This window comes from Mustela nivalis (genome assembly GCF_964662115.1).
Source record: "Mustela nivalis genome assembly, chromosome: 2".
In the NCBI taxonomy this organism is placed as follows: domain Eukaryota; kingdom Metazoa; phylum Chordata; class Mammalia; order Carnivora; family Mustelidae; genus Mustela; species Mustela nivalis.
The window spans coordinates 176,730,837-176,738,219 of NC_139021.1; positions in this window are offsets into that span (position 1 = coordinate 176,730,837).

Below are 7,383 nucleotides of genomic sequence, written 5' to 3' on the forward strand. Positions count from 1 at the left end.
CTCCATCTGGCTGTGACAATGATTCACAGCAAATTATCCCACGGGACTTCAGATGACTTCTCTAGTTCTTGCTCCTTTGCCTTAAGCATTGTTTGTCTCTGGACCACCATTCTGCTCCTAGGAAGATTTTGCAAATCATGTCATAGTCCCTGCCCCAAAGAAGCAGAAACAGAGCTGTTCTCTAACACATTATCAGTAATCTGGGGTGGGACACATGGATTCCAAGTAGACCCTTCTCAAGCCAACTCGGAATGTTAGGTTATGTTGTCCTCACTATGCTGCAATCCTTTCCTCTTTTTTTTTTTTTAATTAATTTACTTCTTTCTTTCTTTCTTTCTTTCTTTCTTTCTTTCTTTCTTTCTTTCTTTCTTTCTTTCTTTCTTTCTTTCTTTCTTTTTTAAGTAGGCTCCATAACCAGTGTGGAGCCCAATGTGGGGCTTGAACTCATGATCCTGAGATCAAGATCTGAGCTGAGATCAGAGACAGACATTTTACCAACTGAGCTACCCAGGCACCTTGCCCTCTCCTTAAAAAAAAAATATATATATATATATATATATATATATATATATATAGATAGATAGATATTATATATAGATATATATAGAATAACAAAGGCTCCATTTCTATCTTGATTTGTATGATAAGTGGCTTTATTTAATTATTTTTCATCATCTTTATTGATATAGCTTTAAAAGTTGTAGTGCCATTTGAGGGACATAGATTGGCAATACAGCTCGTTCTCTGTCTCCAAGGAGAGACTACAAATACTCAGCTGTGTTAATGTATCTCCCCTCATTTTATGATATAAGGAATATTCATGTGTATGCTATCAATATCAAAACAGGATACATTAAATTCTGCTTCTGGGGAAAAGCTGCAAAGGGTCAAACAGGCAATTAAGATCTTGTCGGCTCTTAAAAAGGAGGATGTTTACTTCCCTCCCTGCAAGAAAGACGCCAGATGGAAACTGAGATTTACAAAAGATGAAACTGTCTCCTGATTCATTTCTTCAGGGCTGAAGTCTAGCTCTCGTTAAGTCTGAAAACGTTCAGAAGATGCTTGTTCAGACCTCTCAAAGATTTATGACACTACTCGCTGATTTCTGCCTTTCCCCAAATCTGGGAGGAGTAGGCGAATATTTTCTCTGCTGAAGCATTTAGAATGGGTAATTGCTTTCACGCCAGGCATTTTTATGAAATCAAATAATAAACGGGGTCTTAAATTCTTTGTTTCCCTCAAGTTTCATGAGCTTAAAAGAATTTCTGTGGAAAATTTTATTTCTTATGCTGCAACTTTAATAACTCCATTAAAGCTTTTGCTTTTCCCCCAATACCCAGCTGCGTATATTTGGGTGTGGAATGCAATTTTCTCTGGCCACAGCTCAGAAGCAGCTTCTTAAAATGTTTAATTTCTTTGAAAATGTGAAACACAAACAAGTTTCTTCTGGAAAAATAATGGGTATGTATTGGCTAAATGAGAGAGCCACAGACTTTTCTCTGTAAAGGGCTAGATAATAAATATTTTAGGTTTTGCTCTAATGTACCAAATTTACCCACGTAGTGTGGAGGCAGCCATAGGCAATTCTAACCAATTGAGGATGACTATGTTCCAATAAAACTTTATTTATGGACATTGACATTTAAATTTCATATAATTTTTACAAGTCACAAAATACTATTACTCTTTTTCTTTTCCCCAACAGTTTAAAAATGTAACAACCATTCTTTGCCACTGGACTGTATGAAAAACAGGCAGCAAGCCAGACTTGATGACTCAAAGACTAATTCATTGAGTCAAGAAGTGGTTTTTGAGCATCTGACACATATGGGGAACAAAACAGATGGTGTACCTGCCTTATATTACTTCGGGAGGAGAAAATTAGTTGGAAAACTTGAAAAGAAGGACATCTACGCGTTTGGGAGCAATGATAGCTCACACGAGTCACATGCCCACCAACGTCTCTGAAAGTCTTCCCATAAGCCATTCTCTAAAGTTACTCCGAGTATCGTAAAAAACTGAGGTTTGCCTTGAAGGTGCTGGTGTCTCTGTACTGCAGAAACACAGACTACTTTTTGGCCTGTGAAATGAAGAGGTTTGCTGTCATTCAACAGATTCCTACTAAAAAGTATAAGCCTCTGGAGAGCAGGGCATTATTCTTGATGCGCATGGCCTGGTAAGGGCGTGGCTCAGCCTGCTGAAAAAAGACCAGTGAATAGATGCACTCAGATGTCCTTGGAACTGCCCTGGAAAACATGGTGGTCACCAGCTCTGGTATCTCTTTAATTTTAGATTTACTCTACTTCAGTCCCGGTGAAATTAGATGCGGGGTTGGAGCTCAGGTTTACCAGGGTAAAGATCCCCAAGTGATTCTAATACACAGAGTATCAGCTGTGCGGTTTTGTTGTTGTTGTTTCTTTAAGATATTTTATTTATTTGGGGCGCCTGGATGGCTCAGTGGTTAAAGCCTCTGCCTTCGGCTCAGGTCATGATCTCAGAGTCCTGGGATCGAGCCCCGTATTGGGCTCCCTGCTCGGCAGAGAGCCTGCTTCTCTCTCCCTCTGCCTGCCTCTCTGCCTACTTGTGATCTCTATCTCTCTGTCAATTAAATAAATAAAATCTTTAAAAATAAAAAGATATTTTATTTATTTATTTGAGAGAGAGAGAGAGGGAGCACAAGTGGAGGGGAGGAAGAAGCATAGAGGGAGAGGGAGTAGCTGACTCCTGGCTGAGAAGGGAGCCCAATGTGGGCTCCATGCCAGGCTCCAGGGATCATGACCTGAGTTGAAGGCAGATTCCAGCCCACTGAGCCACCCATGTGCCCACCAGCTGTGTTTGTCTGCGAGTTGGAGCAGCAGCTTCAGAATCACCTGGGAAGATTGTAAGGCATCCATTGTCCTCACCTGAGAACTTGCTAGACAGGCAAATTCTCGGGCACTACTCTACTCACTAAATCAGAAACTCCGGTGGGGGTTGTAATAGTCTTGTTTTAACAAGTCTTCCTGGTGATTCCAAGGCGATCTCTAGCTTGAAAACCCCTGAGCTACACCACGCAGAGCCTTCTCCGATTTGTTGAAGACCCGCGCCTGCGCAGGGATGAAAAGACCAAGGTTTTAGAAAGGGCTTGTGGCAGCTATGACGTTGGATGGAATTTGTTTACCCAGAGAGGCCCTCTGGCCCACCTTCCCAGCCAGTAAGTACCAAAGGGAATACAAACGCATGTGGGCTATATTTCAAATTATGGCACTCTTGAAAGGTCCTCACTGCCCTGATAACATGATATCAGGGAGATGATGATGATTGTTTTAGAGCTGGTGTATTCTCATCTCTGAGCTGGTTCCATTACTGAACTTTAATGAATCATAATGCTAACATCACTAAAATCTGTGCATAGATTTAATATCTGGAAATTATCCTTTTAGAACAACTACACAATAACAAACCATGACTCTGTGTTCATTTGAGTTCTTAGAACATGGCCTTCTCAGAGCCCATCAGGAGGTGAGCACAGTTAGAAGCCTCACCCTGCAGACTTAGGGTCCTGGCCAAAAAGCCATTTCTTTTTTATTTGTAAATGCTGGGGCAGGTTTTATGTGACCTTCCTCTGAGCAGCATGCAAGTGAAAAAGTCTGAAAACTGCTGTTTTTCTCTCAAAGTGCCTTTTAGAAGACCTGCCTCTAAAACCAAGCAGCTTCATTCCATTCGATTATTTGTAACAGGAGATATTTTAAAAGTGATGTCAGGAAAGGAATATAATTATTCCCCCTGGGTCTGCCTTGGCTGTCTGTGGTGATTCACTCGCAAGGATTGGATGTGCTCTGTTGACCATGCACTAGAAAAGCACAGCTTTTGTGCTATTTCTCCAGATCTGGGAGATTCGCTCTGATCCATCAGGACTCCAGAAGTTCTCTGAGGCACAGTTCTTCAGCCCCAATCTTAGCCCAAGCCGGGATGCACATGTCTTGCAAGGCTCCTAAGCTCCAGCTGGTACCAGTACCTTCTTCACGTCACCTACAGGTGCTAGGACACCATTGCAGAAAGGATCATGAAACATATCAGAGAGAAAAATGACTTTCTCTAGAACCATGTGCATCTTTGTGTTCTGGTTCCTGAGATCAGGAGCATTCATTACATCAACACATACTTATCAAGTGCCTAGAGGGTAAGATTTCACAAAGGCTCTGGATACAAAGCTGGATAGAGATGACCCCTGAACTTAGGGATCTTGCAGTCTGGTTGGTAAACAGAGTCATGAACATGAGAAAAAGGCAGGGGTGCTTGGGTGGCTCAGTCGGTTAAGCATCTGACTCTTGGTTTCAACTCAGGTCATGATCTCCCAGTCTGGAGGTGATGCCCCTGCTTGGGCTTCCCACTCAGCAGGGAGTCTGTTCCCTCTCTGCCCTTCCTCCATCCCCAAATAAATAAATAAGTCTTTAAAAACAAAAACAAAGACTGAAAAACAAAACTAAAACAATCCAGTGTGACCATTGCTAAGGGTGGGTGGTGCCTTAGTGCGGACAGAATGAAGGACAAGGATCCCTCCCAGGGGAAAACAGGAGGCTTCACTAAGACACTGCCTCCAAGGGGAGGAGTGTGAGGGGCAGGAAGGTCATGGGAGGGTGCTCCAGATGGAAGGATCAGCGTTGACAAAGGTTCCAAGGTGCAGAGAACCATCTAGTCCCCTAGCTCAGTATATTTGGGTGTAAGCTACAAGTTGAGGGCAGCAAAGACAGAATGAGATGCTCTGGCAGCTGAGTTACTGTGCAGCGCTCAAGGGGAGAGCCTTTGAAGGATCCCGAGTAGGGGAAGAACATGAAAATAATAGTTATTCCCAGCAGCATTATTAATACTAACTCCTATCATGTGCTAAGCACTGTGTTCAGCAATTCAGTTAAACCTTACAATGCCTTTAGGTGATGCATAAATTCAGAGAAAATCAGCAACTGGTCTATAATCGCTATTTACTAAGAAGTAGCTAAGTCCTGACTAAGAATCCGCTTGGTCTCAGCAAAGGCTGAGCTTGTAAACCCTTTGGTTTACGGTACATGGTATGGCCCATGGCCGCACCGACACTAGCAAGCTAGGAGAGCTACTACACTAGGGCGCCAGTGGCAGAGCCCTTAGGACTAAAGATGCCTGAGTGAAGGATTATACCATAAAGATTATGTCCTTCTAAACGATGCAGAAATTATGTGACTGGACTCCTTTATGTATTCACCCAATGAATTCATTCATTCTACTCTATGCTAGGCCCTACGCAAGGTCCTGGAAACTGAGAATGAACAAACCATGTTTGGCTGCCCCCCAGCGCTCCCCAAAGCTTCCGTGGTAATGGGAGATTCAATCATTAATCACATACTTACACAAACAAGGTTTATATTAAAAACCATGACTTGTGCTCTGAGGTCGAGCCCTTCTGAGCTTTGAGATCGTAACACGTGGGAAGGGGGGTGGGCCAGTCTAGAGTGGAGGACCCTGAAAGATCTTCTGAAGATAAGGTCCAAAGAGTGAGCTGTAGCTCAAGGTTGTCTGGATGGGAAGGGAAGGATGCTTCCCGCAGCTGGAGATGCAGGAGCCAGTGTCCAGTCAGGAGAGGGGAGGTGGGAATGGAGAGACGGAAAGGAAGTGAGGGGAGCAGGGAGAATAGGACGGGAGAGGAAGCCGGGAGGCAGAGAGGGTCTGCTCCAAAGGTCTTAAACTATGGAAAGATTTGAGCCTTTGGAGTAAACCTCTGAGTCTCAACCTTGGTACCGATTCATGGAACCTGGAACCTTCTAAAAATGCTGAGTTCTGAAATCTGCTCCCAGAGATGGATTGGTCTGGGATCCTGTCTGGGAACTGGGATTTTAAAAGATGGTCAGGTAATTCTCATGTGAAGATGAGCTCGTGAAACACTGGGTTAAAATGTTTAAGTGCCTATATTGATGGAGTTCTAGAATATAGGTGAGGTTCCGTGGGGTGAGGTCCGGAGCCGATGGCCGAGAAAGAATTCTTGAGACATCTCTGGTGCAAAATGGTGGTTTATTAAAGCACGGGGACAGGACCCGTGGGCAGGAAGAGCTGCTGCCCCGGGGTTGTGAAGGGTGGTCGATTAGATACTTGTAAATTGCGGAGGGGATTAGGGATGGTGTAAGTCCCTAAGGAATTTTGGAAGCAAGGTTTCTAGGACCTTGAGGGGCTAGCTATTGTTTGGGGGAAAAGGTGATTCAGTAATAAAACCTTTTCATGAGACCCTTTAGATGTCTATCAGTGGGCCTTATGCTTGGGAACGAATGTCAGCACTATCTTGGAGGTTGAGAGATAAAGTTTCCAAAGGAACTGTTAAAGTACACTTACAGGATCCTGGTTGGGGGTAGGGGGTTGGTCAGGCTAGGACTGCCCTTTGCCCTTAGCAAAGCCTTAAGGTGGGGGTAGTTGAGTCCCTAGAGAACAGTCTCTCTGCCTGTTTTTAAGGGCTTGTCAGTAGGTAAGGAAATTTAATAATTGTTCTTCTGCCTCTGTTTCCCACATCATATATGTCGTCTATTTTCACTTTGAGAGATCAGTCTGGCTGTCCTGAGAAAACAGATGGGCAGGGCAGAGGGGGAGGGGAGGGAGAAACGTCATGGGCAGCTAGCTGGTCACCTGTGTCCTTTGAGGACATTTTACTCTCTATGATGGCACCCAGCGATGGGTCTGAAAATGTTAGAAAGTTGGGAGGGGTACTTTTTGATTTTCTTCATTTTGCTCTTTTTATTTGAAAATGTTAAGTCCAATCTGTCTCAGTTTTTAAAAAATTGATCTACCTTTAAAAAATTGAAAATACCTTTTCCTGGGGATAAGGCAGAACAAACCACCTTCCACTTCTGTGTGACAGCTTTTCAGTTATGGACAATGATGCTTATGGTCCCCTAAAGCCACCTCTTTTCACACTAGACACTTGAACTTAGAGACTGTTGTGGACGCCATGGGATCTAGATCTCCTCACTAAATGCATGCTAATTTGTCACCAACATGTTCTCTTAAAATTTACTACTCTTCTGTTACATAATGGTTTCTTTCTCTATTTAATTTTAATAAGCCATTTCAGTTGGTAAGGAAAACTGTTAAGAGAAATTACTGTGCCAAGAACAAAGCTTTGATTTAAGAAAAGTTACTCATTTGTTTTCTACAACAAATGATTTTAAAATGATGTAAAAAGCACTTCAATTTTTACTCTTGGCCTTGGAAAGAGTTGAAGTCAGCATTTTAAAATCTAATTCCTGTTTGTTTTGCGTGCTTAATTAACATAATTCCTTTTTAGCAAGAACGTGGGAAAGCTATAGGGAGTTTCTCCCTTCGTTCCTCCCTGCACCCCCTCCCCCACCCCTTGGAAAGCTTTTGCCTTTGGAGAATTTGGCTCAG